The 27979-nt window shown below is 26.8% G+C and overlaps 1 protein-coding gene and 1 long non-coding RNA gene across 10 annotated transcripts in view; both read left to right on the top strand.

Moving 5' to 3' along the window:
* Window positions 1–27979, top strand: part of LOC107437533 (voltage-dependent calcium channel subunit straightjacket) — a 350222-nt gene that overhangs the window by 210525 nt on the left and 111718 nt on the right. The gene's annotated exons all lie outside the window — the stretch shown is intronic.
* On the top strand, window positions 1339–3927 carry LOC139426968 (uncharacterized). The gene is made up of 2 exons (XR_011638116.1): window positions 1339–1478; window positions 3726–3927. It is a non-coding gene; the product is annotated as an uncharacterized lncRNA (long non-coding RNA).

Below are 27979 nucleotides of genomic sequence, written 5' to 3'. Positions count from 1 at the left end.
CGCTTAAGTATATATTAGCAAATTAGCTACTATAGTTTACAACCTTGGAAATTTTAGTTTTGGTATTTTTTGTAGCAATTTAGGGCACGATTCCTGTACCTTTTATTGCAATTTTTTAGTATTGATCCTCCTGTATTTATTTTAACTATTGGTTTTTATTACTTTCAAGTTCTTTCATAAATATAACTTTGGATTACAATACGACTTTGTTCAGTTACATAACTGTTATAATATTAACGATTTAGATCTAAATAATGAAAATATTCTAATATTACTTATACACATATGACTCAATCTTTAATATATTCATATAAAATAAATAATATTAAGTTAAATCAATTGGATATCATTGTAAATGTTAGTGCTAATTTTAAATCTGAAATGTAAAATCGGACTTCCCATATAATAAAAGATTTTGAAATTATTTATTTTAATTTTTTCTTTTAACCATGGAATATTGCAGAATTATCATACAATAATAATAATAATTATTGAATCTTAAAGAACAAAAGTTAGAATTGTGGTTGAAATTTAATGCAATCAGCTATAAAAACATTACGTAATTTAATTTCATTCGATATACTAATAAATATAAAAAAGAACACAAATAATGCAATACTAATACTAATTTTTATTATACAATACTAATTTTTATTATTGAATATAAGGTCACAGTATAAAATATTTTTTCTAGTAAATCCTCTGAATCATTCAAATCTTAAAGTCTTTAAATTTTACTTATGATATTTTTGTAAAAAAAAAAGCTTTCAAACCCTCCAGCTGTAAATTAATATGCTTAGAAGGATCCAACACAAAATTTTCTCAATTAATCTATGAAGTACAATTATAAAAATAGAATAATGGAAACATTTACTCTATCCTTCGAGACACTATCGAAACCGCAAAATAACAAGAAAAAGCTAACTAAAAAAACAGTAAACATTTTCTTGTTTAAACAATAGAAGCCAAGTTTCAAAACTTTTGCTCTTTTCTCTCGTCAAAGGAAAATAACAACTGATAAAAGAAAACTAACCGCCAACAGAAATCGTGACCGTGCTGTTAAACTTGATCTTAACATTATTCCCTACCGTTGCCTTGATTGACATTACACCGAACTAGTACTTTTTTCTAAGAAAACTATTTTTTTCTCTACCCCCAAAATGATCATAAGCTTTTGCTTGGCTGAATAAACTTCAAGCAATTTTTACTTCGGTTTCTTTTTATCGTTTTCAGGTACAAAATGGCCTGGTGAAAAGATTGTATAGGCGCTTAATTGCTATTTAGCTTCATTTGGATTTTCTGTATCACTTGGCTTATTTCTATGACTTTTTGTGCCAAATAGGAAAGCTATCTTTTTATGAGAGGACATCAAGTGAGCATTGATAGTAGAAAGCACCTTCATCATTTTTTTTTCTTTACTTTTTATTCAAACTCGGAACGGAAAAATAACCACAACTGATTCCTCGAAAAGAAAAAAGGTTTGTAACAGATGTATGAAAATAGATGGTACGTGAGGGTATGATATAAATGGATTTCGGGCATTTAGATAAGAAGCTTATAATTTTTCTGTTTAACTCTTTATATTTGTAACAAGTTTAAAAAAAATAAAACTTTTCACAAGTAATACTATACTGCGTAAAAAGAAAGATCTTTTTAATACTAGTGGAAACCATTATAAGTATAAATGGAATTATAGCAATGTAAAATATTATCTAAAATCAATAGCATTCACTCAAATTTTATTTAAATTTATTTAAATAATAAATATTATTTAAATAAATATTGATATTGCTCAGAATTATAAGTGTGAACTGTGTTATGAAAAGACAACAACTGAGCAATAATAGAAAAAAATATCCTTAATAATTCATTTAATGCCACAAAAATTATCCAAAACTGATATTATAAAATGAAAAAGGTTTGTAACAGAAAAATGTCGACAGACAATGCGTGATACTGTAATATAAATGGATTTCAAATCTTTTTATAAGAAGTTAATAATATTTCTGTTTACCTTTAAGCGTTTATAATAAGCTAAAATTTGTAAAGAAATGTATCACTAGTAACAATATGCAATGTGAAAGAAAACAGTTCTTCTTCATGAAAGAGAAAATAGTCATCTAATATGAATTTTAACTAGTCTGAAAATTTCAACTAAACATGTTATTTACGCAAATACATTTTTCAATAAAATATTACATAGAAGGAGGATATGCGAAGAAAAATTAATTGGTTAATTTGTGTACAACATGAAAGCTAATTTTATAGGAAAGGATATGAAGTGATCTATGATAAAAAAATAACTTTATTTTTTATTGAAATATACACGACATCTTAGAAAAGAAAAAGGTTTATGATTCAGACAAATCCTAAAACTTTTATTTAACGCAAATAAGTTTTATTGTGTTAAATAAAAGTTTTTAATTTTTCTGTTTTCCCGTTTATATTTGTAAAAAGTTAAAAGCGAAGCAAAGTTTCTCATTTGTAATAATATACGATGTAAAATGTTTTTCTTAACTTTATAGAAAAGAATTACGTGTTTGTTAAAATCCCTCACCAAACGATTTGGAATTTCAAGTGACAGCTGCCCATTAGAACGAACATATGAATGTTTTGTTGCATGTTTCCAATGAGAAACATCCTTTATATTTCTTATGTATTGTTCTCCGTATCAACCATCATTTTGCGCTTCTATTTTCATATTTTTCAATCTGGCAATCTTATTACGAAAATATTTTAAATCATTCTTCAAAATTTTCCCGTCGACGCTATTCTGATCATTATTTTTGCAACACTGTAAATTATGTAAGCACTTAAAATAGGTTTTTTTTGTTTGTTTTTTAAACCCAAGTATGCAACTAAGAATTTTCTGTTTTATTATTTTGTGCTTATTTCAGATTAGATCCCTTGAATTTATTACAACCATAATGGAATATCTGTTTGAATATATAAAAATGAACATTTTAATTTATTACTCTTTCTTTTCGAACTCCCATTTTTAACTGTTACTGGGTAAATTAAAAACATTAGTTAAATCTAAAACATCAAAGCCATTTTCCTTTTTCTCCTATCACTTCCTTTTAGTTTCTTCCTGCAATCATACAGGTTTTGATCTTTCGATGTCATCCTCCCAGTTAATGGTCCGTCAGATTTAAACCATGATATTTCCTTTATCTTTAAATCGTTTTTTGAGACCCTTATTTCATATATTATGTATATATTTTTGGCAAGATTTTCTGAAATATTCAGAGCTCTGATTATGAAATATCTTGCATATCCTAAATTAACCTTTTATTAGCAGACGCTTAAGGAATGAAATAGAATTCTATTTATATGAACCATAAATTCTTAAACAATTTTGAATTTCCTTTTTTAGCCAATGCTAGTGAAAACAATTCATTTAAGCGGATTTTATTAAAGTGGCTCATTAACATAATATTGAAAAATTCAGCGCGAATAAGTAATAAATTTTCATATCACATAAGAGTGTTTGAACTGTCATCTAAATAAAAAAAATATTGTGAAAACCACTTCTATTAATCTTACACTTCACATGCAATTTCTAGTTTTCCGGCAAATCCTTTGCAAAAACGTAATTTCCTTAGTGAAACTATAAAGTCCCGGTTCGCTTTGACAATTTTTTTTATTTCAAAAAAAAAGTCCTGTACAATTTTGTGGCATTTTCTTATCGACGATCTTTTTTTTTTTTTTGAATTTCATTGCAGTTATATGATTAATGGAATCACGTGACCAGGAAACGGATACCGGAGGGTTACATTCCGGTTCCGATATTAATAGCTTGGATGGTAAAGTTCGAGTGTAATTTTGGACCATCTTTTCATCGCAAAATCTGTCAAGAGATGAAACGTGCTTCATCTGAACGTTTTTTTTTTAACAAGAAAAAATAAATAAATGTTTAGAAACGATCATGTTGAGATATATTTTTTTCATCTTCTCAAACATTATTGCAAATTTTGAAGAGAAAAGAACGAAAAAATTATTTCGTAATCGAATTTAGCCCCTCAGTTTTTAGAAAACCAGCGCAAATAAATTATCAGAGCTAGGATGTGGATGACCTAAATATTCTTAAAAAATACAGAAAAAATCTTCGAAAAAAAATTAAAAATAACCTTAAAAAGAAAAATTTTAACCTTGAAAATTAAAAAAAAAAAAACGTTTCAACTTCTCAACAATGTCAACTTTCTTTCGACAAAAAATTTTAATTCACCACTTTTATTAATAAATTTAATAAAATATAGGGTAATGAAATAAATATAAATTTTTGCAAATCAGCACGCAATTATTTCAAATAAAAAAATTTTTTAATTCGATGATAAAACTTGAATTTTATATAATTTAAATGATATTTCTTCCTTAATACTACAATTCTTAAATTCGATTTTTGAGTCAATTTTTAAAATTTTAATCAAAAATTAATGAAAAGCATTCATAATAATATTTTTGACAACACTACATTTATTATAACATTACAGATATACAATTTGTGTTTCTCAATTCTATAAAAGTTAAATACTTCTGTTATACTATAATATTCGCAATGATCAATTAACAATCATATATCTGCGCAACTGAAGTATTTTTGAAAGAAAAAATCCTAAATTATTTTCGAAAAGGTATTGCTAAGATAATCGATTTTTGTTGGAGGCGAATATCTGAATTGAAATCTCGTAATGAGGAGAAAGTCTAGTTTCAATTCTTTAACTTTTTCACAATACTACTCGCAACTGTAAGAAACATCTCAAAAAGTTTTCTAAAATAAAAGATCTGAAATGTTTTAAGAGAGCATTTCTAGGTCTCTTTATTGGCAATTCAAGTTGAAACTTGAAACCTTTGAGTATTACTGAAAAACATTGGGCTACTATCAAAACCGTTATCGACTATAGCACAGGTTGATATCTTTTTTTGATCTCAGTGATTTTTTTTATCCTAAGGAAGGAATCCTTTAACCCGGGAAAAAGTCCGTATTTATTACCTTATACCAAAGACTGGCATGCAAGTAATGAAATAGCTTCACTATACTTTTCATTTAGTTTTCTCCATTTTTTTCATTCCAATTGAAGAAAGCAAAGTTTACTGTAAAGAAAAGTAATAAAAAAAGCTTTCGAAATAAAAATGAAATTTCACTATCTTCGATTTTCGAGCTTCAACATTGTTGTGATCGAATAATTAAGGTTTTATTTTCTCGTAGAGAACGTTAATTTCACTACACTGTTAGAAATTTCTAGAAAAAAATAACTAAATAACAGTCTATTTAATTGTTATTTTACCATATTTAAACAAAAACAGTCAAATAACCGTAAATAAGATAGTAATGAAACTATTAACTGTGAGAAAAATCGTTTATTAACTATTTTTACCTAAAATGGTTAAATAGCAAGAATTTTATTGCACCAACTAAGCCAATCTAATGAAGCAACTTAGTTCCCTGCAACTGAGTAAGTATTATAGTTTAGATAGCTAATCTGTCAATCTCATGACCGAGAGAACGGGGGTTCGAGTCCCATCGTTGACACCTCCATTCCTTTTAACACACATGAAGAATTTCCAGTGCCTTGCACTCTCCAATGCCCATTATCTAACAAGAAGCCTGGCTCCTATGTCTAGTTAAATTTCTTTTTTCATGGTTTTGAAACCATAGTAGCTGTAAATGGTTAAAAAAACAGTAAAGTTTTGTATTTATGATTTTATAACCATACTAGTTATAAACGGTTTCACCGTATCAAGGTGAAAAATATTCCTTACCGTAAACTTTACCGTTAATCGGATGGACAGACTGCAGCCGGTTATTTTACTATAATTTTAGAATGAAAATTCTAACAGTGCAACTCTTTTTTTTTTACTTTATGGAAATCCTTTATCTGTTTTCATAAAAACAACTTTTTCTTAGAGAATCATCGTTTTTTGAATGTTTCTGACTAAACACATAATTTCGTTTCTCATTTTAGAATTAAATAAGCAGAAATACTGAAAAAATTGTTTTAAAATCTATTTAAATATTTTTTATTTATTCAAAAATGTAGTCCAGCCATAAAATTAACTCCTTCTAACTCAAACTAATCAAAGTTGTATCTTAATGCAGTCAACTTAATCAAAAAGTGTTTTTATTTTAATTTACATAAGAACTGAAATGCTTTTTAAGGTAACGAAATTCCCTAAAAAAAATTCTCATAAACACCGAAAATCAATGAATCTGAATTTGACCTGAACATACATGTTTTTTGCTGAAAATATATTTATTAAAACAAGATATTTATGGTTATAATAGCACCAACTTATAACAAACTACAGAAATTAGTAATCACATTTGGCAGTTTATTTCTTTATAATGTTAAGTACTGAATGTATCTGAGTCATTTTAAGGAGAACTTTAAAAAAAAATATTTATTTCAAATTTTTTTGTACGAAATATTCTACAGAAGATTAGAGATTCTGTACAGAATTTTAATTAACGAAGCATTTGAATTTTTTGTACTGATTTTCCTTCTTAAAGTCTAAAATGTAAAAAAATATCTCAAGAAATTTTCAAATTATTTTTTATTTTTCTCTAAGTTTTCAATCCATTTGTACCTTTAAACATAACTATTTAATTGCGTATTTAAATAAAACAAGTTAAAGTATTACAAAACAGAGAAGAGATAAAAAACTAAGGACAATAATAGTAGGATTACGAATTATTTACTAAATAATTAATTTTCGCTCAAATGATTATTTTTAAATTAATTGTGACTTACAAAATTAATTTCTATAAATTATTCAAAACCGATATCTGTCCATTTAGATGCTCTGTTCTATTAAATTATTCTTTCTCTTAACATTAAAATGAGCAAAAAAAATATTGACAAAGTAAAATAAAAAATTATAAGAAACACGGAGAACATCATGAAAAAATGTTCTAGAGAAGGCCAAGACCCAAAATGGGCTGCCGTGCTAATGATGAGGATAAAAAAATATAATCCAAAAGAAAAATTATTGGTTCGAAATATTTCTCATATTTGTAAAAATTACTAATTTAGATTAAGCGAAACAATATTTCGTCTCAAAAGAAAAATTTCAAAGAAATTAACTAATAAGCAAAATCCTTTACAAAACATTCTTCTAACTGCTTTAAGATGATTTTCTTTAAAGTAGATTACGCAAAAAATAAATAATACAGTGACTCTGAAGTAAATGTGCGAAATTCTGAAAAAAGGAGAAAAAAAAATATTTAATTTACTGCGCTAAAAAGGATCAAACAAAATAAATAAATAAAATAATTAAAAATAAAAAAGTCTGAAAACAAATATGCAGCTACTATCAATCGTCATTACGAACAAAAAGTTTGGCAACAATCAATGTACAATTTGAAAACAGAAATAAAATCAACTCTCGAGCGCCATCTATCAAGAACTAAAGAGTGTGATGTAATAAATATGTATTCCGATCAAAGAAAAGCACAGCTGTTATCAAAACATATGAAAGAAAGACACAGTTAATGAAATTCTGAATATATATAGAAAAATTTTGATGAACAAAGTGAATGAGTATAAAAAAAGTGTTCTTCTATATACAATTTATTTATTAACCGCTCTTCTGTTGCTTTTATTTTAGAAAATAAATTAATTCCTAAGAAAAGAAAATGGCGAATTCTAGAACGCGAAAAAAGTAATTTGGGAAGATAGCCGATACCATTTTTCTATCTTTTAGATTAATCTATTTAAGATGGACTCAAAAGATTGTACTATATCTTTTTCTGCCAAATTAAAATCTTTTTTCTAAATCTTAGATTTAGTGGTGCTCACAGTTTGGGTGAAATATCTTTTAAAAAAATTATGCAAGTGAAACTTTACGAAATGTATGCTTTTAATTTTTGCAATTATTTAAGATGTTTTGATAGAGTTACTTATTTATTACATTGTTTACAGTTTACACTTTTCTTAGTTGAAAATAAATGCATTATATTTAACTTTGATGAATATTAAAAAGTTGGCTATTAGTTTAATTTTTTTTAAAAAATACCGAAATCTAGCATTTGCCAGAAAAGTTTCATGTGATATTGTTTAGATTTTACCAAGAACAGAATAATAACAAACGAAAACAATGTCATTTGTCGAACCTGTCAAATAAAACGGGAAGCAAATTAAGTCTTAAGAAAATTAAAATCTGTATTTTTTCTTTCTTCAGGAGGATAAAATTTATTCGATTTTCTACATTCGCATTTATTTTAACATGCGAAATTTTGTTCAATATATTTTCAAATTTAATAGACATTTAATAATGCTAATACATTAATCAATATATTTTTAATGATAAGTACAACCCAATTGTTTTTAAAAAAAATTAAACTTCAAAGCATTTTAAAAAATAGTACGCATCATCAGTTATTGAATGCATCCTTGTCTGTAATGCTTGTTTAATTTGTTAGTAAGATACTTAACTCCAGTTCAACGTTGAATCATAATGTCAGTAATGTATCAACTATAATATTTTACAAGTTTTTTAGGACCTGAATAAAGTGCTTAAATAAATATAGCTTCAGTTTTTTTAGAAACAGTTTTATGGACTCAAATTTGGAAATGTTTAATTTTCTGGATGGTAGAAAGATTTTGCATAGGTTTTGTATTACTATAACTATAACGCTAATCTTATTTTACCCCTTAGTAATACTGCGATTTGTAAGAAAATATTTCGAATATATAATATTTGTAATATATATAATTATAATCGAATATATATAATTATAATCGAATATATTGCGAATATATATAATTATAATCGAATATATTTCAAATATATATAATTATAATCGAATATATAATAATGTAATATTTGTAAGAAAATATTAGATATTTATCAAATAAAAAAAGTTTTTATAAAAATATGTTTTGATGATTTATTAAAATGTTTAACTACGCAAAACAGAAGAAATATGCATGATTTCATGTTTTGTTTACTTTTAAGTCTAAAGATTTAAATTTTTAAAAGAAACTCAATTTTCAAATGAATATCTCGGATGATATGCATCATAAGAAACTACTTAGACCATTTCAATGCCAGCAAAAAAGAAAAAAAAAAGAAATATTCCAAAGATATCATGTTTGTGGGTAAAGTGACATTTCGAACATTTTTTGACACTTATCGTATCTTTTAATCCTGTTTCTGACAGTTTAACGGGATATAAAAGAACGCAGCCGTCGGTTTTCTTCTTCTTTCTTTCTTTCTTTTTTTCCCGTTTTTACTTCTTCCGAGAAGAGTAATTCATTCTCGCTCTTGGCTAAAATAATGCTTATTATTACGCAAGAGTAACGTAGAAAAATGGCTCTAAAAGGTATATGGCTTTTTAAAGTTTACGTTTATTACGCTATTATGATATCAAATGTCTTCGACACGTTAGTATATCTTTTTGTGACCTAATCAAGCGAGAAACATTCATACGGTTCATTTTCTTTTATGGTGAGGATTAAAAAAGCCATTTTATTGATTAAACTAAATAAGTTGAAATTGTAGTCGTATTTAAAATTGTATAAAATAAATCCTTTTAAAGGAAATTAGATAAAATCGATAGATTTTGAGTTAGCTAATTATGAGTTTTATAAAAATCTGAAACACTATTCGAAAATTTGAAACTGGTTTAATAATAATTGGCCCAAATTTTCTGCAACCTTAATGTTTACCAAATTGAGTCATATTATCGAATTCCTTAATTTTGAACGTACTACGAATTCCTTAACTATCACTTAATTACTACGAATACTGTGGTCATTTTAATGATCTGGTCATTTTAATCATTTTAATGATTAAGGTTGCAGAAAGATTGCGTTATTGAGCAAGTATTTCTGTATCTTTAATAATGTAATCTTGATGTAAGCGAAGTAAAGTAAAATAACTTTCTGCAACAAAATTATGTAAATTATTTCCTATACGCTCTTAGTAAATAATATTTTAATAAAAGTTTGGGTTTTAGATTAAGATCTTCCTTCTGCAATATTTTTCCGCTTATTTTTGTTATATTTTTACTCAACTGTATCTACTTATTTCATAATGTAAATAAAATTTGCGATTTTATAATATAAATAAAATTGCGAAAATTTTAGGAAGAACAACATAATTGAAGACAGTAGAAAATGAACTTTTAATCAATTTGGCAATGATTGTGATAAACTTAATAATTTTTTTCATCCTATTGGTTCATATTTAATGTTCATTTATTACAAGTACGAAATTTTAAAAATAGAGCTTTTATAAAATGACATTTATAAATAAATTTTTTAAATTATGCATAACTTGCTATACTCAAAATACAATCATCCAAATTTAATTCAGTTTCGAATTTTTTTAACTACAGTTTTCGTTACATTTGGATTTTCAAAAAAATATTTTTTTGCGCTAAATGATATTTTGAAGAAAAAATCAAAGATTGATAAGAAATAAGTTACATTTTCATGGATTGCGCAAAACTGGTAAACTCAATTAAAACCTTCCTACGAGCAACCGAATCTATACTTATTGTGAATATTGTATCAAAATTTGAAGTAAATCGGTTGAAAATTCTACTAGTTAGAGATACAGCAAGAAAAAGAACAAAGCTTCAAGAAGGTAGCATTTAACGTTTTGTGATCAATAATCCTTATAAATCTAGGAAATTTTGCAACTATCTATAATACACCAATGCCATATCTATAAATGCTTTTTCTCCATAAATTTTCTTCAGTCTCAAGTTCTAAACTAGCACTTTTTCTTGACGAGATATCCTCATAATGCGCCTGATAGCTCTTTAGAGTTGTAACCGAAATTCTAAAGTCGTGTACAGTGTGCTAAGGAAAACAAAAAAACAAAAAAAACGGAGAATTCAGAATAACTTTTGATCTAATAATAATAATAATTCTTAATAGTTTGAGGGGGTGGCCTCAAATATGTTAATTAATTTAAGTTACGAAATAAAACATAAAAATATATTTTCTCTGAATAACCATTTCCCCCCCAACAGATTCGGATTTCTAACCTACAAAATACAGTAGCAGCCGCAGTGTGTGAATTACAGTACTTATAGTAGTTTAGTCAAGAGAGCAATCCAAAGTTTTGACCCCTTAATGTTGATTTTACTTTCTGTGTATATCGTCATATCTTGAAAACTTTTTAAGCGAATTGAAAACACTTTGCACACAATTATAAAATTCGTTTATTCAAAGATATTACCATGCAAGAAATAAATTTTAGTAAATATTTAGAGTTTTTTTTTTATTTTATTAAATACTAGTCGAAAAAAAAATTTGAACAGAAGGTATACAAATTTTTGCACTATTTCAAAGTATGTAATTTTGCACGGTAAGATACAAAATTTCAGCAAACTGAATTAAATACCCTGAGAAATCAAATTTTAAGGAAGTCGCACATTTAAAGTTCAATTTCTCAGAAATTATTTTTACTAGGAAGTATTTTTCTATGTAATTTTACTTACTTTAAAATGACTTAACAAACTGCAGACCTTACAATTCAAAAATGTTTTGACTATTATTTAATAAAATAATAACAATTAATAAATGCTTACTAAAATTAATTTTTGCATTCAGTTATCTTCGGATAAGCGAATTTTATAAAAATAACAATTGCAAACGTTTTTGCAATTATAATTTTATGAAAATAACAGTTGCAAAAATTTCTCAATTAGCTTAGGTTTCCGAAATGTAGCGAAATATGCAAAATGTAAAATTAACATTAAGGGATCCAAACTCTGGATCGCTCTCCTGACCGCATAACATATATGTAATATAATGTACACACACTGAAATACAGAAATAGAACATTCGCAAAAAATAAGCTTAGTCAGTGTCGGGACATGAAGAAAAAAAGCTTATATCATGTTTTTATAAACATTATTTTTTTACTTAAAAAGATAGATTTCACGAAGAAAAAATAAAATTTAAAAAACACCACCTGCTACACATTTCCAAAAAATAACGATAAAAAAAACGGTATGCTTATCTGCTTGCTGCAAGCAGAATAATGAAAAGTGACTTCAGGTTGCTCTCAAGGATCAATTTTTAAAGCTCAAAAACTGAACATCTTTCCAAGAAAAGTTAAGGTGCGCTGGAATTTTTATAAGAGATGGATTTGTTTTTACTATTTTTGCTTCTAAAATTTTTTTCTTGCTTTATTAATATAAAATAATAAAATATCTTACTTTCTTATTAATTGGAAGGAAAATTTTTAATCCAAAAATATATTAAAAGAATTTGTTTTGAAGATAAAAAGGAAAATTTTTTTTCGTTTCACGCAACTATGCAAAATGTATACATTTAATAACCTTTAAAAGACTCAAAATTTCAAAAAGAAAAATAATTGTTTACAAACAGCTAAGAATTTAATCTTAATTGCCGCATGAACTATTTTTAAATTATCCATTAGTGCTTGGTCTTTTTTTCAGAGTAATTTCAAAAAAGGAATGATATGCACACATTTTTGTCATAATTAAGTATACTTTTTTTTTAGTTTTAATAATGGATTCTCGTATCAAGTGTCCCTTATGATTTTCAAATTTTACTCGATTCAAATATTCTATCAATATCCAGAAGAAAAGTGTCATGCAAGTTTAATAATTTGACAATCGATCAATGAATAAATTTGAATTCAGAAATTATTATAACGAATATAATTTTGCAGAATAATTTGAAAATTTCACATAATATTGAATTTTAATACCTTTTTTTTACATTTTGCAATACGTTTGGAATTATGCTATTTTAAAGCTTTTCAAATTAAATAAGACTTTTTTGGGGGAAATGTTTTATTAATTTCATGATATTAAATATCAATATCGAAAAATTCAAATAAAGGCATAATTTTTATAGTATTTCGACACTTTACATTGCGCTTAAATTTTATATAATTTATTTAATCTTCCAAGCAAAGCCAATTCCAGGGTAATAATTTCGTAGAATACTGTAGAGAAGTATTGTATTGTCTTAGATAGTATTACGTTATTTTTTCATTTTAAAAAAGATGCATTTATTATTTTACAAGGTTTTCCATAATAACTACCTTCAATACTAATACCATGCGAAATTCTCGACAAAAACATTGATAATAATGTAACACATTAATTAATTCAACACATAAATATTAATGCAACACTTTAATTAATGCAACACTTAAATATTAATGCAACACATAAATATTAATGCAAGCAAAAACAAGATATCGAATTTTCTTGGATTAAAAAATGCTTTTATGGCCAACTTCTTCACTAATGAAATGAAAGATTTCGTTTTGTTTTCTTTGTTCAGATATTTATTTCCACCACCCCCTATCTTCTCCTCAGACTTCACTTTTGACAAGGATTCTAAAAAATATATGTTATAGGTGATCATTAAAGAACACTCGGTATCCGTGACTTCTTCTAATCTTATTAAAAGGTATTCCTAAGTGTAAAAAGGACAAATTTTATTTCAGCATTTAATAACAATAAATAGTGATTTTTTTTATAAAATTATAAAAGAAGTTATAAATAACTAAATAATAAAAATAATAAAGAAATTATAATTTTAAAATTGTTATTCTTATCGGTTCTAAGTAATGAGATACGCAGGTCTGACCCACTTAATTCAAAAATTATACATTAGTAACATGACAAATGAAAATTCTATTTACTGCAATTGTATCTTAATTTAAATTTATGTTCAAATGACCAGTTTTTTAAAACCTCAAATAGAAGGACATAAAAAAAATAGATTAGTCAAAGCTTTTTCTTACCTTAAAATATTTCTTTAAAAAAAATTCAATTGCATTTTCGAAAAATAATTCATAGTAAAATAATATCCAATGAAAATTCCTTAGATTATCTATAATAATATTTATTTTAAACCTATACGACATAATGGATTTTTCAGTTTTGCAAACTCCAGCAAAAATCATTACTAAGACACAAATAAGTATTATTTATGTCTACGTCAAGATAACAAATAAAATTTTACTGACCTTAGTGCAACAATGTCTTAACAATGTTCTCCTATACTTCTTTCCCTTAGCATCATTTATATTGATTCACGAATAGTACTGCCATTATTTATTGAACAGCCCTCACTTTGTGTTAGAAAAAGAAGATTTTTTTCTTTTTTTTGCTTCGATATCAAGCAGCTAAAGTGATTGAACAAAAACGAATATTTTTTTTTAGGTGGATGAAACTAATAGTTTCTATACTATATAGACATCGGTATAAAAATTTTATTTTTTACCCATTGGAAATTTGTGGTTCAAATTTAAACTTATGGCTAAAGAAGAAGGACCATTTTTGCAGAAAATAATAAAAAGAAAGCAAAATGTTTTTTACACAAAACAAGATATTAATTGCCAATTTTGAAAAAATAATATGTCTTTTTGAAAAAATGATAAAATTGGTACTTCATCAACAGAAACAACTAGAACATAAATTCCCATATATGGTTATGGCACGTAATAACTTACTTGCCATCATTTCAAATGAACGACACACAATATGATAGATTTTAGGATTGCTATTTCTCTTTATATACTTCATCTTAATGACAAAAATTTTTTTCTTCTTCATTTTAAAAATTAACTTTATAAATCGGAAAGTTAATATTGTTGTAGGAAATAATAAAATATGTTTAACCGAAACCATTTCTAATAAGAAACATAAGTTAGACATCAATAGATTTGTATCTTTTTGTCTTCTTTGGCAAAAGAGTAACTACGCCAAGTCCTTATAATGCCAAGCTGTTGCTGGCATCAATCTAAAGTAAGTACCAGATATCGACGCAAGGCTGTTCTGTAGAACTATTGATGTCCGTCCCTTTAATTCTCAGTTCCCCTCGTTATTTTTTTAGTAATAGACGAGAGCTTTGATAACTGTACCACATTTAGGAATATGGGAGACATACCATTGTTGTAACACAAATTTATCTCCATCGCGATTACTTCGTAGAGTAAAAATCTTAGGCAATAAGACTTTTTTTAGGAAAGGCAGAAAAAATGTCCCGGTTTTGCTTTCTTGGCAAGCGCTTCTTCTTTATCACAATCGTGTGCTATGACGCAGAAACGTATCACCCAGTATTGGCCAATATCTATCGTAGTGAACTGAATTGATTTCAGTAGTCCTTCTAACCAAGAAAATTACGTTGTTATAAAAATCATCTGCGTGACTTGTGCTGAAATTGAATTGTTGGTTATACGAGTCACATCAACTATGGAATATCCTTGAAAAGTATTTCAGAATTGAAAGGTTTGATTTTATTATCTTCAGAAAGAAACTGATACAGACAAATTTCTGTAGTTAAGCTTTTGAAGTTTGAGTTTAAGATAAGTCATAATCCCTTTTGACAAAAGTTTTAAATTTAAAATTTACCGTGTATGTATGTCTTTGGGAAAAAGAACTACATTTTCTAGACCAGATTTGAGTTCCTTTTCAGAGATTTCGGATCATGGAAAGTGATTACTATTAGATTTTTGAGGTTAGTTGGAAGAATATGATTATTTTACTTTATTAGAGTTAATATGCAAGTTAAAAAGTTAATGTGGTTCAAAGTAATCTGTGCCCAGTTGTAGTAAAAAAATAAAAATCGAGAAAAATATAAGAATTAAAATATATAAGTGAATAGATGAAAACAGTTTAAGTTAAATAGAGTTAAAATGGTTAGAACCTAGCAGAAGTGTGAAATAATCTTTTTTAAAAGCAATATCTATTTAAATATCTAACTATCTAATTTAGAATACTTTTTTTATTTTCACTATTATACTTAAAATTTTTTGCACTGAATTAATTATCTTAATCAAAAATTAAACATTTAAGAACTTCAAAACAGTTTTACTTTAAACTGGTAATGATATATCTATTTAAGCTTCAGGAAAGGTTTTTTAATATAACTTTCGATATTGAACAAAGTCCAGCCACTTTTTCATACAAAAAGTAATATAATACTTTTGACATGCCCTCCAGCAATTTATAACTTTATTAATTCAAAAATAGTTCATTCAGTTTTCAAACAATATATTCTTATTCAGATACTTACAATAAAGTTTATTAAAAACTTAATAAATTTTTAATTTTTTTCAACGAACACAAATCTCGGAGAAATGTAGCAATCTTAACAAAATCAACCATCTATTCAAGATATACATTGTTTAAATTAAAAATTTGGCCAAAATAATTTTAATTTCAAATTTGTTTCAAAATATTTAAAATAAAATTGCAAACTTTCTCTAAGCCGTAATAAATACTGCCCTTGCTCAATTAGTCAGCATAAATAGCTATGTTTAAATGTGCCCATAAAAAATTAAACATTTTTAAGTTAAATTTCCCTTTGGAATTCACATAGTTTTCTCAATTATTCTTATAATATTTATCACAATTTTATGATTATTCCCGTAAGCATCTGTAAACTAGAAACAATGGAATATTATGAAAAGCAGTAGCTACAGTAAATCAGAAGCAGCATTTATTATTTAAAACAGCAGCATCCGTGAATTAAATCAATATTTCCACTTTACAAGGTATTTAACGAATTAGAATCTGATTAAACCTTTCGGGTAACATGACTTCTCCCTAATCGGGAGTCATTTTGCCCTTTTAAAGACCAGAATCTCTTCGCAAATAAGTTAAAAGCATCTTATACAAATTAAGTGAGAGAATACGAGCAAGTTATTTAAACAGAATGCATATTAAATGAACTTAATACAGGAATTTAGTTCAAAGCCTTTATCTATCTTTCTCTGGATAAATTTTACTCATTTAGGTGTTAATGTTACAACGATTGAATATATTTTCCTTACTAATTAAACCTCAGAATATTGTGAGTTTCAATGCAAAATTGCTAAGAAACATTTCGCGACATGAGCAGCACTGATTACGTTATTTTATATACTTTTGTAACTCATGTTATGTAAATACTAATGATATTCAAAATAAATATTTATATTTTTCAATTTTGCGGTTGTGATTATACCGTAACACTATTGATCATTTGATTTCTCCATTACTTCCAAACCTTACGTTCTGTTTAACATTTATATGGAACTAAAAAAGGGTTTATAATTATTTCAATTTTGTAGCTATTTATAATTAACTTATTGATATCCGAAGACACATTTTTTTAATTATATTTTATTATATTTATTTCATAAATTATATTTTTTGATATTGTATTATGACTATTGGTATTAAAGTCATAAAATAAAGAGGAAAATGATATAGAAATTTCACAGGAAAGCTTTTCGTCTTATTCAAAGAAGCTGAAAAATTTACCAAATTTGTAAAATCTTTCAAACTCTAATTTTTTTGTACTTACAAAGAAAGAATTTTTCAGATTTTGATAAATGCAAACATATGCAAATTAGTTAATTACACCATCTATATTAAATTAATTAATTACACCATCTAATTAATATAGTAGATGGTAAATTAATTACACCATATAATTAATATAATAGATAGTAAATTAATTACAACATCTATAAAATTTATTTACATTGAAAAAAAAGTATGATCAAAACTACCAAAATATGGTAAAATTTACCGTGTTTCTGGCTCTATGGGAACATCAAAAAGCTCGGTAATTCTTACCGAAGGGCTTTGGCAATAATTTTGTTAAAATTAATTATAAAATACAGTTTTAGAAAATTTAATAAATTTGGTAGTTTTATCATGATGCCGTAAAGCGTGGCATAAAAACTATTTATTTGATTAAATTTGCATACAGTTTTTCAATTTTTATTAACTGTGCTGTAATAAGAACTAAAATTTTGAAAACCAGAATTTCCTGTAAACCGTTACCCTATAAATGGAAAAATTACCAAACGAATAATTTAAATACCATATATTTCGGTTTTATTTACCCGAATTATAGTATTTTTTACGAGATATGTCGTTACACTATAGTGAAGTAATTTTGCCAGAATTCCTTTTACCCGCGTGTCCAGCAGTGGACTGATCGTAAAGACTTGAGTTCCCAGTAGAACTTAGAAGCCAATCATCCCTGACTGCTGGTGACCCAGTTGATAGTAGGGACTGAGGGTGCGTGGTATTGGCCCTCATTAGACTTTTTACCGGAAAATGCTCGATTTCGCTTGCAGATCGTCGGGCTAACGAAGCAAGGGAGCCATTCCTCCTGCAGAGGATCAAAATTGCGAATGCAGGTCTTCGGATCATCATCAGAGATGTGTCCCATCGCCAATAACCCATTGTGAAGCTCTAGGGCGACGTAAATAAAGTGTTTTCCTTTCCGTGATGCCAGTAAGAAATCAATATTGATAAAATAATGCAAAATTTTCCCTTTTACCAGTGATTGGAATTTTTTTTTAAAATTGTTTTATAAAAGTTTAATAGTGAGCCACAGTATGAATTTGCAGCAAAAACAAACCAAAAGCAGTATGCTTTACATGCTTTACTTGCTCATAAATCACTAATTTTATTTGGAATTAAAAATTTATAACTGGACTTTCTTTGCATCTCTCAAATATTGGCATCCATGTTAATAACTTCTAAAGCTCTTCACAAACTTTTAAAAATCACAAGCTTTACTAGCTTTAATAACTTCGAAAGCTCTTCACAAGCTTTTAAAAATCTCAAGAAATCTTAAAAAAATATTTTACAATCTAAGAATAATTTATATAGTTTATATTATTAAATCATTTGAATCGTGGGCTTTATATTAAGCAAGCCTCAAAAAGTAAAAAGAAAAAGTGCAAGCAAGTCTCTTTAATGTATAGATTTTAATTTCTTCTATGACTGTAACTTTAAAAATGTATAAGTAAGGAAAATATAAAGTACTTTGAGTCCTTACTATATCAGAAACTAAATAAAAATTCAGTAATTTGGAGAAGAGCACGTTTTTAATATTTCAAAAACATACGAATTATCATTTTCACGCCATATATCCATTTTCTCTCTATTTTTAATGCCAAATATTCAATTTTATGTTTCTATGTTTTAAATGGAAGTAATGTCTAGCGTGTAAACTCAGCATTACGTATCCATGACGAAACATTAATTACATACACCGATGAGGGTGATGCGTTAATTTATATGGAAGTTAAATGCCAGGAATAATTTCATTTCCACGTTTCTATAACATGAGTTTGCGGGCTTAATTTGCAATTAAACTAAGCTGCTATCAAAGAAAATAGATCTTGCTAAACAGGTGACGCAACTGAGAAGGTGAGGATATGAAACACAGAAGTTACAAAGCTATTCTTTAGAAACTACGAGCACAGAATTTGACTGTTGAAAGAAAAAAAATTATTTGAAAAAAATTTCATTAGTTTTGATTAAAATAAAATTTTTTTATACTTAGTTTTAGAAAACCAGTGGTTAGAATTATTTGCAAAACAGGCAATTCACGTTTCTTTCTCTTTTCCATTTTATAATTTTATTTTCTTAAATAAAAGTGAAATTTCTAAAATTATTAATTTTCTATAATTATTAATTGTCAACTTCTTTAAATTATCCAGCGCAATATTACCCTGCGCACATGCATTTTCGGGCCCATCCTTGTTAACTAACAAATCAAACGCACTTCAGTACTGCAGTAAGAACGCACTATAAAACAAAACTCCTCTATTTACTCTTTTACCTCAATTAGCGCTTTGGTTTTAATATTTTGTAATCTGGCAATCCTGTTAAGAAAATATTTCAAATCATTCTTGAAAAATTTCTTGTTCATGTAAGCTCATTTGAAATCGCTATTCGCTTTATAGTTTTCGTTTTATATTTTATTCAGTTTTTTCTTTACATTTATTTTCTGTTTTTACGTGATACTTTTACTTAATCTGTTCTATTTTATTTGTTGTAAATTTTTTGTAAATTTTTTTGAGTGCTCCTCATACTACTGTATTGATATATTTTGCTTTGGCTATATTGATGCAATAATAGAAGGCACTCCTTTTTGCGGATATGATCGTGTGAGCTGATGAAAAGAATATTTTTTTTATTTTCCAGATTTTTTCCTTTTTTTCGGATTTTTTTATTTATTTTTTTCCCGGATTTGTATTGTTTTCATTATTATTATTTTTCTCAATAATTTTCTTAATAAAATAAAATTGCTTAAATTATTTAGAGCCAATTTTAAAAGGAATATATCATTAAACATTGCTTACACTTTTGAACCACTATATTGCTTTCTGCAATTTTTTTGAGGTGCGAAGTTGAAAAATATTATTGTATTTCTTAAACTCTATTATTCGATAACTGACTCGTGGTTCTTTTAACACCTTATTAAGACAACAACAAATTTTCTACCGCACTATGGTTCCACAATGATTCAATTTTTCTGAAAAATTAGTTTGCGTGTAAATATAAAAATGTAAGCAATTGAGTAGCAATTTAGGTTTGCAATAGAAGATATTATTTCTCAGCAGTTTATCCGAATATTGAATCATAATGTTTTTAACTCTATAAATGTTACTCATTCTCCAATATAATTAAAAAGATAAAATTTAAAAAAACAGAAAACAAGCTGTTAGTTGTTAGATCCTGAAAAATATATTTATTGTAATGGTGTTGTTTCAATTTCTTTTTTTTTCGCATTAGAAACTAAATTTTGCTACAAAGCTATGAACTTGATTATTAGTTAAAAAATTAATGAATGTAATAAATGATTGTTTATTAACCATTATTTGGGTCAAATTTTTGAGACAGCAATCTTTCTTAGTAAGCATTCCTTTTATCAGTCTTTTCATATAATAAAAAATTTTAATTGCATAAGATTATAAGTTATTTTACTATCCATTCTTATGAAACTCCAAAAGCATTGTTAGTTGGGCTACAATTAAAATACACAATTTTATTTCAAAAGTTTATGTCGCCACAGCCTATTTAAGAATTTACCCGTTCATCATCCTGAAGACAAATGATGGTGCACATGAAGAGAAGATTTCCTGAATAGAGTAATTGAAAGCTCTCCAAAGAGGCGAAACTCTGGTAACTTTAATTAATTAGCTAATAATCGTTATATCTCAGCAACACTGAGATCATAATAAATCCTTTGTCGCGATCGAATATTGCAAGCATTAAATTTGATTTCTGCTAAAGAGGTGTTAAATGCCTCAATATTAAACACACTCTTTAATATTGCTTAAAAAGACTGAAAATGTAATGGCAAATTTATTACTATCACATTCAAAATGAATGAGTTCGACAAATAAATACATATAATGGGCTTTACTTGTAAAAGATCTGCCTAATTCCTGCACTTTCTGAGTATATATCTAGGATCCCTTTTACAAAATAAAATCATCACGGTTACATACTAGATCAGCGTTACATGGTTACATGGTTAATTACATACTAGATCAGCGATTCTCAAATGGTGTTTCGTAGAACCCTAGTGAAAAAGTGAAAGGGGTCCCGAGAGTTTGTAAATTTTATAGCCAGTGATGAGTTTTAAAACTATGTATTTTGGTGCAACCTATATTCATGATTCATTTAATCTTGCGGGTATCTTTATGAAATTATTTTAAATGAAATAACAAATTTAAGATTTCAAATGATAAAACAATGAAAATCCTTTAATTAAATATTTTAAGTATTGCTTTTCCTGTTATATGTTCGCAATTACTTTAATAAACTTTATTTATAAGGTCGGGGTTCAACCGAAGAAGGATGATAATCTACGATTCCTTAGTTGAAAAAAATTGCAAGCTTCTGTGCTAGATAATAAACTCTTATTTTTGTAAACCTATTGATATAATAAACTTATAATAATAAATAAAGAATAATAATAAATAAACAATAATTATAAATAAACAATAATAATAAATAAAAGATAATAATAAATAAAAAATAATAATAAATAAACAATAATAATAAACAAACAATAGTATAAGTAAATTTGACAACTAAAATACTGATTAAAAATGATGCAATAAAGCCCACTATGAAACTTGAGAATAAAGCTTATTCTCTTTCTTCAAGAAGAAAATATTGAAAATTCTTTCTACTTTCTAAATTGCAATGCTGTTTTTCTATTACTTTTTAAAGGATTTTTGTCTTATTTTTTAAATGACATCATGGCAATTGCTTGTTTAATCAAAATGCAATTTTAAAAAATACATCAATTGTATTTTTTATGCAATAAGATAGTAACAATAATAATATAAAATATTCTTTTTAATTAAACCAAATATGAAATCTCAAAACAAAACTTTTTTTTCTATCATGTAGTAAACAATAAATTCTTTCTGTATTATTCTATATATTATGCTTTTCCCTATAACGTTTCATAGGATTTGAGAATTATTTTTATAAGCCACATTATGCAATAAATTTTATTTCTTGTAATTTCAATCTCATTTAAATAAAAAGCCGTGATATGCCAAAATCTTCAAAAAATGAATTTCCTAATTCCTCATAAAAAGTTGAGAACAAAAATAAGATTATTAAAAAATTCAAGTCAACGCAAGAATGAACTGCTAAAAAACCATTTCCGATGAATTATGCCAAGCAAGAATCCTTACTTCCGTTTTTTCCTCCTTTTATCAGTACTCAAGACAAACAAGCACGTCCCCCTCATCTTAGGAAATTTCCTTACATTCTCCCTCTTTCCCTCACTTTCATAACCTTTCATAGAACTTCTGAAAAGGCTTTCGTTGACATTCTTCAAATTGTTTCTGCCCACATTTCGTTTGAGCAAAATCATAAGAACTATGACTGCAGACAGATTGTTTTCTTTAGCAAAGACGTAAAAATGATAAGAAAAAGAAACTTTTTTTTCTTTTCCATTTATTTTATAAACACGATGTAACTTTTCTTTTTTTTTTCTCTTCTTCAAACTGCAATTATTTTTATACTTATAAAACAATACGAAACTAAAGATATTGTATGAACGTGCAAACTTCATTTCTCAATAGATTTTGTCAAAAGTAAAAATACGTGTTACAATTTATCTTGAAATTACTTTTGTTTGAACAGTTAAATGACAAATCTGTTTGAAATTTTATTTTTAAAAATATAGTTTATAAAAAAATTGTTTAGCAAGGAATTATTATTTGTAAATTTTTCTGACAGTTTTTGCCGAGTCTCAAGAAACGTGTTACGATGTACCTTGAAATTGTTTTCGTTTTAACAACTATATAATAGATAACAAATTCACTTAAGAAAAGTTTAAGCATAGTTCATAAAAATATATTTCAAAGGGATTTTAATATTTTTCTTTATTTCAGCGAATGTAGAATTTATATAAGGTTTACGAAAAAAATTGTTAGTTGAAACACGTTAAGCAAATGTATAACATCTTTCCTGAAACTGCGTGAACAAATAATATATCTGCGTGCTCCTTAAGAACGAAATAACTTTTATTTTATTTAAAATTTACATTTGTTTTGTGAAAATAACCACTGCTTCTGCGTGATTTTTCTCTAGTTGTAATAGTTAGCATGCTGTTACAAATGTTATGTTAGTCAAAATATTGAATAATAATTACTAAATATAATGAATCTTTTTCTTGAGAAAAATATCATTTTTTTTTTATTTAACTAACTCGTTTTTAAAAAATGAAGAAAAAAATAAACTAGTGGGTAAAAATAATTATACTTTTATTTCAATTGTTTTGCAATATTATTTTTAATGCACGTTTATTATGTGCCTAGAACATTGAAAATACCTGCATTACACAAATGCAGATAATAACGAAAAATATACTTTTTTAAAATACAATACTATAAATGAATTATAAGAGTAAAACTTGATCAGAAAGACAAATTCGTAGTTTAGATATTGTTTTTTAATTGAAAAAATATTAAACATTCTTTTCAAAATCTTTCTAATACACTGTCTGATAAAGCTAGAATTTTATTTTTTTTCTCTAAGTATCTTTTCTATAGAATAAAAAAAAAAGAGCTGAGTGAATTCACGAAGTTTTCCAAAAAAACTTTCTAGACCAAAGAAGAGATGCCAAAAAGAACCGTACTGCAATTCAATGTTAGAATGAGTAATGCATCCAGTTTTTGGTCAGTCTACCAAGCATCTTTTAAGCCATGAAAGTGAAATGGCTGGAGAAACCTGTCAACGTGGTCACTTAAGTGGTCTCTTTTCCTTTTTAAAAAACTTCAAGGGCTGAAGTATCGGCATTTTCTTTCATACATAATGTACTGTTCGCTCATTTTTTCTTTTCTTTTTTGAATCTATTCGCATGTAGCTACTCCAGTTTATCTCTAACAATCACAAAAAATATACTAAGTTGGGCATAAATTGACGCAGTTTAAATATGTTAACTTGCGGGTAACTGAGTTTTCATGGCATCTTAATTGGCATTTATTGGCATGGCATTTTAATTAAATAAAAGTTCAGTAATTGAAACAAAAAAGCTTAAAACATTTTTTATTCATACTTTCTTAACAGCTTTGACATTATATAGGTTGTTTAGATATTCAAAGGGGTGATGAAAGGCATCAAGAGGATGAATATCTACCATAGAATATGGAAAACCACGTTGAAAGGGTAAAAATCACGAACAACCCATGCAAATTTCGACGTCACGCTGGAAAACAACTAAAAAGGATGCTACAGGCTTTATTCTTAATTAATAAGGTTATTAATTGTTACAAGCTTTATTCTAAGTGGTACTTGTTGACGTCATAGCTCTGTCTACAACAACGTAAAAACGATTCCCGGAGGTTCCAGATGTGGTTTTGATGAAAATGATAATCTGCGTTATGATAACCACCAGTGTGCAAAGGGCGTTGCATTAACTAGAGATTTAAGATGGCCCCATAGGAAAAGTCACGAGGATTCTGCGAAAGACATGCAACAGGTTTCGCGCTTGGGAACATCGATATGATTACGCTGCTGGTGGGCATAATGTGCACAGGCACTCTCATGCTTAAACCACACGATCACTGTCTCTGAGTTTTGCCGCGAAATTATTTAGGTGGTATAAATTCAACTGACATTTCGTTTAATTCAGAACCCATTTTTACTCTCTTAACGTAGTTTTCTTTCTCTTCGTGTCTTTTATGATTTGGAAAACCCTCTCATTGTTAGTAGATCAAAATATCGCTTTGCAACCATTCATTAGATTTAATCATATTAGTGTGGGAATTTATCTTTCTTAAACTATGATAATATAAATGCATCTTTTTACATGTTACTTTAAGACCATGAGTAAAAAATAAATTGACATCCTAGAGGAAAAGTACATTCTTATCTGTCAGACGGAGTAACATTAATTATAATTTATACAGCAAAATGAGTAAATGCTTAAGAAGCATTATTTTTATTTATTGTTCTAGGCGTGCTTTATTAAGAATATATTTGGTGACACTCAGGTGCCTCAGGGTATATAGTGTTCACCTTCTAATGAGATGAATCGGGTTCGAATCCTAGCGTTGGCTGGTAGATACGAATTTCGATCCCTGCTCGTATCGCCAACGGTGCTGAACTAAAATATCCTCTGTGGTAGAGGGATCATATGTTAGAGTCTCCTTGCCGCCAAGTTAACCGTGGGAGGTTTTCGCTGTTTTTCTCATCATGTAACACAAATGCGGGTTAATTCCATCAAAAAGTTCTCCACGAAAGCAAATTTCTCTCAATACTTCATCCAAATCTTATTTTATAAATAAAATAAGATCAAACCACTGAATCTCTACGTTTACATAAAATATAAGATTATTTTGATGGCAGAAAAGAATTTAAATTAAAAATAATTTATATTTTTGGCACATAAATAGTTTTATAAATATGATTCCACTTAATATTTTTAACTTATTTTTCTGTATTATGAACAAATTTCTTATATAATTACAGTGAATAACCAACTTACATAAATAATGAAGTGTAAAGAATATATTAAGACTATAATGAATATATTATAATGAATATCAGTAGAACAACAGAAAAAGAAGTTTAAAGACTAAACTAAAACTATAATCCTTAATGTTGAGTATATTACTGTAATTACATTCTTTGTTTTCGCTGTTTGATTTATTAACTAGATGATCATCTTAGTTTGTACATTATTAAAAACTATTTTATTATCTCTATAGTTTATAAAAATTTAAAAATTCGATACATCGTTAAATGTTATTTGGATGCAGCAATTTTAATGTTGCTTTATAATATAACATAATAAGTGTACTCTGTAGTTTATTTAAATAATTTTAGTTTGTGTTGCCGTAAGATTTAGTTTCTTGAAGAATATTACAAAACTCACCAAAAATTAAATATCTCATGACTTATTTAGATAAGCTATGCCATTGAAAATTCACCTGACTGTGCAAGCATATATCAGCGTCGCAAAATTTAAACTTGAAATGTCTAACTTTTATAGTGGTTATGGTGCTTCAAGGTAGTATAAGGTGACAAGAAACCAAAGGAGCCAAGAGGCATGATAAATTAATGTTCTCAGCAAACTATTCCAGCGTTGATAAAGTATAGCTGTTGATTGCTTTTCCTGAAAGTGAAAGATCATCAAACTGGATTTTTTTAAAAAAAAAAAAAAGATGGGGAAGAATTGAAGCTGCTTTGACTGATGGAGTGGTAAGCGATTGAGATCAAAATAAAAAGAAGACTATTCTTGAAGCTCAAGCAAAATCCATTAACGGATTTTTGAGAGAATATAGATGTATAAGAAGAGTTAATTTTCTACTTCGTTGCAATAGCTAACGGGGTGAGCGAAAAATCGGATAATACTCTATTTGACAGATGGGAATTTCCTTTTATAGGTGTTTAGAAAGAGGATAAGCTTTGAGAAAAGTACCCTTTCCCCATTCATTTTATGTCAAACCGATTTCATTTTTATTCGAAAAAAGGCGAATAAGCAATTAAATGAATTCCATTTCCTCAAAGGAATTTAATAGCAAATAATATTTGAAAAAAAAACTTTTACTTTTGGTAATGAAGCTTTTTTTTTAACGTATTCGTAAAAAAATTTATATAAGTTCATTTATTTAATAAATTATAGCAAAAACTTGATTAATAAAAATGTTTACTGAGAACGACTGAGATGGAAACAAAGAGAAGACTAATATTTTAAAAATAGAGAGAAGAAATGTTGATGAGGATTCTAGAGTTAATTTTTAGGTATCATTTTAACTGTTCTAATATTTTAAATATAGAGAGAAGAAATGTTGCTGAGGATTCTAGAGTTAATTTTTGGGTATCATTTTAACTGATCCGAATCAGATGAGAACAATAATTGAGACAAAATATGCAAAGCCTATACTCAGCTAATATTAGTATAATTTTTCTAGTTAACGTTTTATCAAGCACGAATGCTCTTTTCAAAGCATGAATTTTTAATGATCCTTATAAATTGTAAATAATTAAGGATTTTAAACTTAAATAATTTTGTTGCAATCATTCATATAAAAACTCACTTCTATCACGCTTTTTTAAAATTTACTTTTTAAAGCAACTTTAAATCTTGATAACATTCCAGAGTACTTTTTAAAAATTATAATTAAAAATGAAACTCTGAAAAATTAAAATTTTTAATACTGTTAAGATATTTATGCTGTCAGAAAAAAGAACATTTGTTTATTTCAATTAATCCTTTTAATGGCTTGTGTAAATTTAAAAAAAATTCACTCCCATGACATTATATTTTTGTTTTTAATTAGACTGTTTTAAAATATTTAAGTAAAGAGAATGTTAACTTCGTGATGTTGATGTATAACATGAAAAAATGAAAAAGAGTATCACATAAGTAGAAATATTAGTATACTATAATTTCGGTTCTTTAATTGAAGAATTTTCTGTGTAAAAACACAGAATGAAAGAGTGAAACACTGAAATGCAAATCACAAGTAAGTTACAACAATAAATAAAGATTAACAAATGGGGTAGAGGGGCAAGGCCGAACAGGAAAAAGAGCAACAGCTTAAAAGGCTTTCTGCGGGAAAAACTCCAACTGTTTTCAGATGTAAAAATAAAAAATAAAAAAATCAAACATTTAGAAAGATTGTGAAACTAGAAAAATCATTAATTAAAGATTAATAAAAAATTTTAAAATATTAAATGATTCACAGAAATCTAGAT

This window comes from Parasteatoda tepidariorum, chromosome X1 (assembly GCF_043381705.1).
Source record: "Parasteatoda tepidariorum isolate YZ-2023 chromosome X1, CAS_Ptep_4.0, whole genome shotgun sequence".
Lineage (NCBI taxonomy): Eukaryota > Metazoa > Arthropoda > Arachnida > Araneae > Theridiidae > Parasteatoda > Parasteatoda tepidariorum.
This window is presented reverse-complemented; position numbering and strand designations above follow the sequence as displayed.